General features: G+C 41.5%; 1 non-coding gene and 1 pseudogene across 2 annotated transcripts in view; both read right to left on the reverse strand.

Moving 5' to 3' along the window:
* Nucleotides 1–2,167: 2,167 nt before the first annotated feature.
* Nucleotides 2,168–10,000, reverse strand: part of LOC143287165 (uncharacterized) — an 82,147-nt pseudogene continuing 74,314 nt past the window's right edge. Inside the window, exon 16 of the transcript XR_013055921.1 lies at nt 2,168–6,627. The product of XR_013055921.1 is annotated as an uncharacterized LOC143287165 (transcript). The remainder of the gene's footprint in view (nt 6,628–10,000) is intronic.
* Nucleotides 9,310–9,393, reverse strand: Trnal-cag (transfer RNA leucine (anticodon CAG)). The gene has a single exon. It is a non-coding gene; the product is annotated as a tRNA-Leu (tRNA).

Genomic DNA, 10,000 nt, shown 5'->3' on the forward strand with positions numbered 1-10,000 from the left:
TACGCAGTGGGAGCCTAGTCGGTTATATTATACGCAACGGGAGGGGCTAGAGGGGGGGCGTGGGGGGAGGGGGTGTGGGGGTTGGCTGTGTAGCTTCTACACAGCGCGCATGCTGCTGCCACTCTGATGGTGGTCCTGCACCCTTGGCAGCAGCTCGTCGTCGTTCAGATTGTTCCAGTCTGCAGCTGTTCTAATGAACAACGAGTTCTTCTTGGAGTGATGGCCTAGAGGTAACGCGTCCGCCTAGGAAGTGAGAGAATCTGAGCGCGCTGGTTCGAATCACGGCTCAGCCGCTGATATTTTCTCCTCCTCCACTAGACCTTGAGTGGTGGTCTGGACGCTAGTCATTCGGATGAGACGATAAACCGAGGTCCCGTGTGCAGCATGCACTTAGTGCACATAAAAGAACCCACGGCAACAAAAGGATTGTTCCTGGCAAAATTCTGTAGAAAAATCCACTTCGATAGAAAAAACAAAATTTAAAAAAAACAGCACGCAGGAAAAAATACCCCAAAAATGGGTGGCGCTGTAGTGTAGCGACGCGCTCTCCCTGGGGAGAGCAGCCCGAATTTCACACAGAGAAATCTGTTGTGATAAAAAGAAATACAAATACAAATACAAATAAATTCTCTTTGTATTTTCGGCACGCGCACGATGTATCAGAAGCTTTTCAGCTGTCAGCCAAGACTTTTGTTTTCCACACATACTTGTTTTGTATCCTCACACGGTGGATATATCGAGTTTTTTCGTGTGTGGACGTCTGACTGAACTGAAGTTCTGTGTTGGTCATACTCTTCTGTTGACATGTAGACTTCACTCGGGGAAACGTTTTCCAAACACTGTAGTTTACAAGACGTGTTAGATAAACGGCGCCAGGAGTGGATACCATGACAGTAAATAAGCTGGAGAAAAAGAAAAAAAAATGTGTGTCTGGGTGTGTGTTTGCGTGTGTGTCTGTGTGTCTGTTTGTTTGTCGCATGTCGTTTCCTCATTATTGGATGTTATGTTTTATACTCTTATCACGTGACCTTGTATTTGTATTTGTATTTCTTTTTATCACAACAGATTTCTGTGTGAAATTCAGGCTGCTCTCCCCAGGAAGAGCGCGTCGCTACACTACAGCGCCACCCTTTTTTTTTTATTTGTATTTTTTTCCTGCGTACAGTTTTATTTGGTTTTTTTCCTCTCGAAGTGGATTTTTCTACAGAATTTTGCCAGGAACAACCCTTTTGTTGTCGTGGGTTCTTTTACGTGCGCTAAGTGCATGCTGCACACGGGACCTCGGTTTATCGTCTCATCCGAATGACTAGCGCCCAGACCACCACTCAAGGCCTAGCGGAGGGGGAGAAAATAGATTATAGATGTTACTTAAACTGGTCAACATGTGGCAATATTTCTGTATACATCTCTCAAACAGATTATAGATGTTACTTAAACTGGTCAACATGTGATAATATTTCTGTATACATCTCTCAAGCAGATTAGAGATGTTACATAAACTATGCATCAGTAATGTGTTCATACCTTGAGTAAATAGTATTTGCTTTTCTACAGACAAAAGGGTTGGTTGATTGATGTACTTTGTTTTTACCCCTTCAGTAGGGGCTATGGCCTATCTGAATAAATCATCTGATCTGGTCTGGTCTGGTCTGGTCTGGTCTGGTCTCTCTCTCTCTCTCTCTCTCTCTCTCTCTCTCTCTATCTATCTATCTATCTATCTATCTGTATCTATCTATCTATCTCTATCAATCTATCTCTCTCTCGTTTGTGATTTTTCTTTGTTTTTGTATAAAGCTTTCAAACTTAGAGACATAGCTTCTTGATGAAATGAATATAATTATGTTGTTGTTGTTGTTTTTGGGGGGTTGTCATCTGTAATTAATTTCTTGGTGAAATGAATATAATTATGTTGTTGTTTTTGGGTGGGTTTTTTTTTTTGTTTGTTTGTTTGTTTTGTCATCTGTAATTAATCTGTTTGCTTATGCTGTTTTATTGAGTTGTTCTTTATTCATGTTAACCCCTTCACTTGGGGCTGAGCTATGAGGCCTGTATGTGAATTGACCACTCCGTTCCGTTTCCGTTCTCTCTCTCTCTCTCTCTCTCTCTCTCTCTCTCTCTCTCTCTCTCGTGTCAAGCAAGCAGCACAGACGGCTGACAACAGTATGTATGCTTCAGATCTTTATTGTGCACGACAACACTTTCTACACATCTACACACCACAACGAAACTACACGAGAGATGTTGGAAAATCACCGAAAACAGTCATGTTGGAAAATCACCGAAAACACTCACGCGAGATGTTGGAAAATCACCGAAAACACTCACGCGAGGAAGTGAATGATAGGGATGCTTGCTTGTGGGTTTTGTGTGTGTTTGTTTGTTTGTTTGTTTGTTGTGTTTTTTGTTTTTTTTTTTTTTTTTTTTTTTTAACTGCATGTTTGGTCACGTATGGCTCTGTCTTGAAGTTTTCCTAGTTAACTTTCAGTTTTGACGTAACACAAGGATAAGTGAAAAGTATCAGTGAACCTTCCCACGTCAATTCATCACGCTGTTTGTTAACATCGCCATCGTTACTGCTGGTGTTAATGTCATGATATCAAAGTTATAAAAAAAAATTCCAGTCAGTTCGAAAATACAACATGGTAAATGTATATTTGGTGTATGCTTTATGTGCATTGAGTGTCGGATAGATTTAATGATAACACTGAGAGCCAATGCTGTAAGATTCTCTCCAAAATGATGTACACGATTTTATGAACCGATCTGACCTGATGAAAAGAAACAAAACGAATATATGAGATCAGCAATTAAGAATGAGAGCAAGGTTACAGTTCGTGTGTGTGTGCGCGCGCGCGTGCGCGTGTGTGTCTGTGTGTGTTTGTGTCTTTCTGCCTGAGTCTGTGTGTCTGTGTCTCTGTCTGTGCTATGTCTGTAAGTGTGTGTGTGTGTGTGTGTGTGTGTGTGTGTGTGTGTGTGTGTGTGTGTGTGTGTGTGTGTGTGTGTTTGCGTGTGTGTGTACACGCGCGTGTGTGTGCGTGTGTGTGTGTGACTGGGGCTGGGGGTGCGTGTGCGTGTGTGGGGGTCTTGGGTGCAAGTGCATCAAAAGGTCTATACATGCTCCAAAAAACCAACAACACTTTGATAATAAAAACAAATTACAAAATCAAGAACTGTAACCAAAACAAAAAAAGGTATGACACAAAATTAAAACAACGCGTTAAAGACAAACAAAACAAAACGTATATTATTACATAAGAAAATCAAGTTTCGAGGACAAAAACGATTTCATTTTTTGGACCGTACATGGGGGAGGGCAATACTGATACTCTCTCGCAACTGAAGACGAAAACCAGTACAATGGACGACAGACTAAAAAAAAATCAACAGACAATACCGAAGACAAAATCTGTACAACAAGCATTCTGCACAAATCTATACAACACATTTCACTCTATATAAAAAGTATATAACAACACATGTCTCCTCCATACTCGTATCACTAAGCAAGCAGAATATATTACAACACGCGCAGGAAACAAGGGAGTCAATTGTTCCTGCATGAAGATAAAGGGACACAATTTCGAGAAATTTTCTTCTCACTAAACTTTGCAGTCAAATAGGGCAGAAAGGGTAAACAAGTTAGTTAGCAAAAAAAAAAAAAAAAAAAAAAAAAAACGCGGGAAACCCAATGCAGTGAAATGAAATAGAAAAGAAAACAGAAAACCAGTCAAAAAGAGAGAAAGAAAGAAAGAAAGAAAGAAAAATGAACGAACAAAGAACGGGTACAGAGGAGCGGGTTGAAGGAAAGAAGGAAGAAAAGAAGGCAGGAAAGAAAAAAAAGAAAGGTTAAACAAAGATTAAATCAAACCAGATTGTCGCAAATAGATTGTAGGTAAACTCCTGTATCTGTGTATTTGATTTACACGTATTGTTAGAGTGTGGTTCAAATTAGATTGCAAGTAAATTTATGTATGTGTGTATTTGATTCATATGTAGATTGTGCGTCAAAACAGATTGTAAGTGAATTTATGTATCTGTGTATTTGATTTACATGTATTGTTAGATGGCGGGTCAGAATAGATCCGAAGTGATTTACATGTATTGTTCGATTGTGGGTCAAAATAGATCGTAAGTGAATTTATGTATCTGTGTATTTGATTTACGTGTATTGTTAGATTGGGGGTTGGTTCACATAACTGTTTCTCTTGTTTATTTGATTCAGCTGCTGCTTTCTTAGTTAACTGACTGTTGGCTGTTGGCTGGCTGCCCCATGCGGTTTACTGGTGGGCTGATGAATGCTGATGAATGTTCATTGCTTGTGTGATTATCCTTCCTGTGTTTTCCTAGTGAGTCTGTTTGTCAGCTTGCTTGCTTTTGTTGGCTGGTTTCTATTTTCTGCATGATGTTTGACACTATGAAATGAGCAATCCAGGTACAGACAAAGACAACGTTACAGACCAAATATGTTGTTATATGGTGCACATTGTCTACAGATAACGTATAAAACATTAAAAAAACAACAATTGTTTATTACACACACACGGTGATTTAAAAAAAAAAAAAAAAAACTGCAAAAAGTACAAACAGTTTCTACACTAATCTGAGTCGCCCAAAATATGTGGCGGTGTTTTCTCTAACAGAAAACCTACAGAAAAGAGAAGTCAGTGAAGTGAAAAGTAAGGAGCTCCTCACCTGAAAATGTCAGGACCACAACACCCAGAGATCTCCCCCCCCCCCCTCCACCACCACCACTCCCACCACCCCCAACAACAGGGGTGTCAGGAATACCAAAGCCAACCTCTTAAAAAAAAAGTCTCAGAAAACTCCTCGTCATCAGAACCTGCGCTCTTCGTCATCGCTCTCAGCGAACCGAAAAAAAAAAAAAAACTCTTCACATTATGACAAGCAAGCCATCCCCCCCCCCCCCCCCCCCCCCCCCACCCCCAGAAACATTCGTGACGTCAGCAAGTCCTGTCAGTGATTCACTAGACATAACCAATTGGCTGACGTTTTACACCTGTGTAGAATAGACTCTCCAGGCAACGGCATCAACAATTCTGTATAAAACAGGTGTCTTTTTCTTTTTCTTTTTTTTTTCTTTTTAACCTGCAGCGCCGTTCTTGTCAACAGTCACCGTGTCACACACATTGCATTGGAAGGAGAGACTAACTCGTCCAGGGGAAGGGGTTTGACACTTAACAACACAGCTCGTTACAAAAAAATATCAGAAACCATAAAAGGCTACAACGGAAGTTAATCGAAGGAGAGGTAGGAGACAGAAAGAGAGAGACAGAGACAAAGACAAAGAGATAGAGACAGAGACAAAGAGACAGAGAGAGAAAGTGAGCGAGAGAAAGAGAGAGGAGAGAAAGAGACACAAAGACAGAGAGAGACAGAGAGAGAGACAGAGAAAGACAGAGACAGAGAGACAGAGAACCAACGTGGTATCAACCAAACATCGATACAGTCCCATAAATACAGTCAACAGTCTTCACTTCCTTCCGTGGACTTGTCGATATACACGGCGGCGCGATCCGTAATCCATCCCACGTCAACAATTCTCTCTCTTGAAATAAAACAAGCAATCCATAATCCAGTCTGTGTGGAGTCTCTCGGGAAACGGGGTCTATGATCCATCACTTGCTGGCATCACCACCCAGGCAAGCACAAGTCCTTTTTTTTTTTTTTTTTTTTTTTTTTTTTTTTTGGTAAGGAGCTCAGAATGTTGGAGTAACGTTTGTTCAGGTTTAGACCACCAGTGGCTTGTCTGCGCAAATAAGATGGCAACGACTGCGTGAAATATTAATACGTAAAACGGTGTGGTGAGCACCCCCAAGAAGAAATTAGATTTTTTTTTTACCTCTGTGTGTGCGTGTGTGTGTGTGTGTGTGTGTGTGTGTGTGTGTGTGTGTGGGTGTGTGTGTGTTTCTGTTCGGTATATCACAAACAATAAATATCAATCTTTCAGTTTTCATGATTTTTTTGGTGGGCTGTGTGTGTGTGTGTGTGTGTGTGTGTGTGTGTGTGTGTGTGTGTGTGTGTTATAAACATGTAAATTCATACTTCCTGTCGAAAGTTCATTAAAAAGAAAACAAATATAAAACGGAACAAAATGGACTATACCTTTTCCCGACTGAGCAGTTCACCTGTACTTCTCCAGAACTAAACACGAAGAACAAATTTCTTGCACCTTTAGTATATAATTTCTCCGTTTTACACATTTCGCGCCAACGTAGCTCTGGCTGGCTGCTAGCTAACACTCACACACAAAACAACAACAACAAAAGTATTCGCCCCCCTGACTATAGAATTCCACCCGTTTTACGCATTCCACGCAGACGTTGCTTTCCCTTCCCTTTCTTTGTCTACACGCAGACTACCAGACAAGAAAGAGTTGTCAGAAGATGTCAGGGCAGTCAGCCCCGTGACGGCAACAGCTCCGTTGAACAAACGTTGAACTGTGGGTCTTGCATGCACGCATGCAGGGGAGAGCGGTAGTAGTGGTGGTGCCTCACTTCTTGCAGACCCCGCACTTGTAGGGGCACTCCTCAGGGACGTTCACGAACTGGCCACAGAAGTTGTCCGGGTAGAAGGTGCAGTGGAACTGGTCCTCCTTGGGACAGGATGCTGCGACAGTAACACCATCGTGTTAATTAAATCGTAGCAGACGGGCGCAATAGCCGAGTGGTTAAAGCGTTGGACTGTCAATCTGAGGGTCCCGGGTTCGAATCACGGTGACGGCGCCTGGTGGGTAAAGGGTGGAGATTTTTACGATCTCCCAGGTCAACATATGTGCAGACCTGCTAGTGCCTGAACCCCCTTCGTGTGTATATGCAAGCAGAAGATCAAATACGCACGTTAAAGATCCTGTAAACTATGTCAGCGTTCGGTGGGTTATGGAAACAAGAACATACCCAGCATGCACACCCCCGAAAACGGAGTATGACTGCCTACATGGCGGGGTAAAAACGGTCATACACGTAAAAGCCCACTCGTGTGCATACGAGTGAACGCAGAAGAAGAAAAAGAAGAAGAATCGTAGTAGAAGAAGAGAAGGCAAAGCAAGTGTCAGTATCAGCATCAGTAGCTCAAGGAGACGTCACTGCGTTCGGTCAAATCCATATATGCTACACCACATCTGCCAAGCAGATGCCTGACCAGCAGCGTAACCCAACGCACTTAGTCAGTCAGGCCTTGAGGCAAAGCAAGTCAATGGCAATGCAAGGGAAGGAAAGGGAAGGCAAGAGAAGGTATTTCTATTTTGTATTTGTAATTACTCTTTTTGTCACAACATATTTCTCTGTGTGAGATTCGGGCTATTCTTCCTAGGGAGAGCACGTCGCTACACCGACAGCACCACCATTTTTCCTCTCTTTTTTTGTATATTTTTCTGCCTGCGTTTTGATTTGTTTTCCTATCGAAGCGGATTTTTCTACAGAATTTTGCCAGGAACAACCCTTTTTGTGCCGTGGGTTCTTTTACGTGCCCTAAATGCATGCTACACACGGGACCTCGGTTTATCGTCTCATCGAATGACTAGCGTCCAGACCACCACTCAAGGTCTAGTGGAGGGGAAGAAAATACTGGCGACTGCCGGTGTGATTCGAACCAGTGCACTCAGATTCTCTCGCTTCCTAAGCGGACGCGTTACCTCTAGGGAGCGTTGGACTTTCAATCTGAGGGTCCCGGGTTCGAATCTCGGTAACGGCGCCTGGTGAGTAAAGGGTGGAGATTTTTACGATCTCCTAGGTCAGCATATGTGCAGACTTGTTAGTGCCTGAACGCCCTTCGTGTGTATACACAAGCAGAAGATCAAATACGCGCGTTAAAGATCCTATAATCGATGTCAGCGTTCGGTAGATTACGGAAACAAGAACATACCCAACATGCACACCAATGAAAACGGAGTATGGCTGCCTACATGGTGGATTAAAAACGGTCATACACGTAAAAGCCCACTCGTGTACATACAAGTGAACGTTGGAGCTGCAGCCCACGAACGCAGAAGAAGAAGATATATATATATCTTATATATATATATATATATATATATATATATATATATATATAAGAAACTGAACAATTACATTTTCATATTCACTTAAAATGCACTCGCTGATGCAGAAATTGACAACAGAAAACAAACACTTCGTGCTCGTGAACACTACTCACTACTGAAGTTAACAACATGACAAAAACACTTGTACACGAACACTACTCACTACTGAAGTTAGCAACATGACAAAAACACTTACACACACGAACAGCATTCACTACTGAAGTTAGCAACATGACAAAAAAACACTTATACACACGAACACTACTCACTACTGAAGTTAGCAACATGACAAAAAAAACACTTATACACGCGAACACCACTCACTACTGAAATTAGCTACATGACAAAAACACTTGTACACAAACACTACTCACTACTGAAGTTAGCAACATGACAAAAACACTTACACACACGAATAGCACTCACTACTGAAGTTAGCAACATGACAAAAAAAAACACTTATACACACGAACACTACTCACTACTGAAGTTAGCAACATGACAAAAAAAAACACTTATACACGCGAACACTACTCACTACTGAAGTTAGCAACATGACAAAAACACTTACACACACGAACAGCACTGACTACTGAAGTTAGCAACATGACAAAAAACACTGATACACACGAACACTACTCACTACTGAAGTTAGCAACATGACAGAAACACTTGCACACACGAACACTACTCACTACTGAAGTTAGCAACATGACAAAAACACTTGCACACACGAACACTACTCACAACTGAAGTTAGCAAAATAACGAAAACACTTACTATGCACGTGAATAGCACTCACTACAGAAAGTGGCAACAAACAAAGCCAAGAATATTCTGTACTTGCGATGGCAACAAGTAAATCAATGTTTGCTGACATAACCAGTTTTAAAAAAGATTAAAATTCCCGTAGCCTGTTAAGGCTTATCGGGGCAGTGAATTCATATCGACTGCGTCCAAGATGATAATCACTGTGACAGCACCTTACTGATCATTGTTCTGATATCACCAAAGTGATCATCGCTGTGACAGCATTCACTGGTAATTATTCCGATGTCACCTAAATGATAATAACTATGATAGCATCTCAATGATAATTGATCTTTGATCTTGTATCACCAAAGTGATAATCACTGTGACAGTTTTCAGTTTCAGTAGCTCAAGGAGGCGTCACTGCGTTCGGACAAATCCATATACGCTACTGACCAGCAGCGTAACCCAACGCGCTTAGTCAGGCCTTGAGAGAAAGTTGTCAGAAGTGGGATTCGAACCCACGCCTGGAGAACCAGACTGCGACCTGAACGCAGCGCCTTGGACCGCTCGGCCATCCTGAAATTATCTCACTGATAACCAATCTTATATCACCAAAATGACGATCACCGTGACATTTCACTGATAACTGATTTGAGATCACAAAAACGATAATAACTGTGGCAGAACCTCACTGATATTTGTTCTGATATCACCAAAATGACAATCACTTCGATAGCATTCACTGGTAATTATCATGATACAAGCAAAACAATCATCACGGTGACAGCATCTCACTGATAATTATTCTTGATATCACTGAAATGACAATCACCGTGAAAGCATTTGCGGATAATTATTATCATGTCACCAAAGTAGCCATTCCTGTGACAGCATCTCACTGACAGTTATTCTGATATTAACAGAATGATAATAACTATGACAGTATCTCACTGATAATTATTTTCACGTCACCAAACGTATCATCACTATCACAACACGTCACTGATACTTGTTCTGATATCACCAAAATGATTATCACTGTTACTGATGATTATTCTGATATCACCAGAATGATAATGACTATGATAGCATCTCACTGATAACTGACCTGACCTCATCAAACTGACCATCACTGTTACATCATCTCACTGATAATTAGTCTTGATATCACCAAAATGACCATCACTG

The sequence above is a fragment of the Babylonia areolata genome, chromosome 11 (genome assembly GCF_041734735.1).
Source record: "Babylonia areolata isolate BAREFJ2019XMU chromosome 11, ASM4173473v1, whole genome shotgun sequence".
Lineage (NCBI taxonomy): Eukaryota > Metazoa > Mollusca > Gastropoda > Neogastropoda > Buccinidae > Babylonia > Babylonia areolata.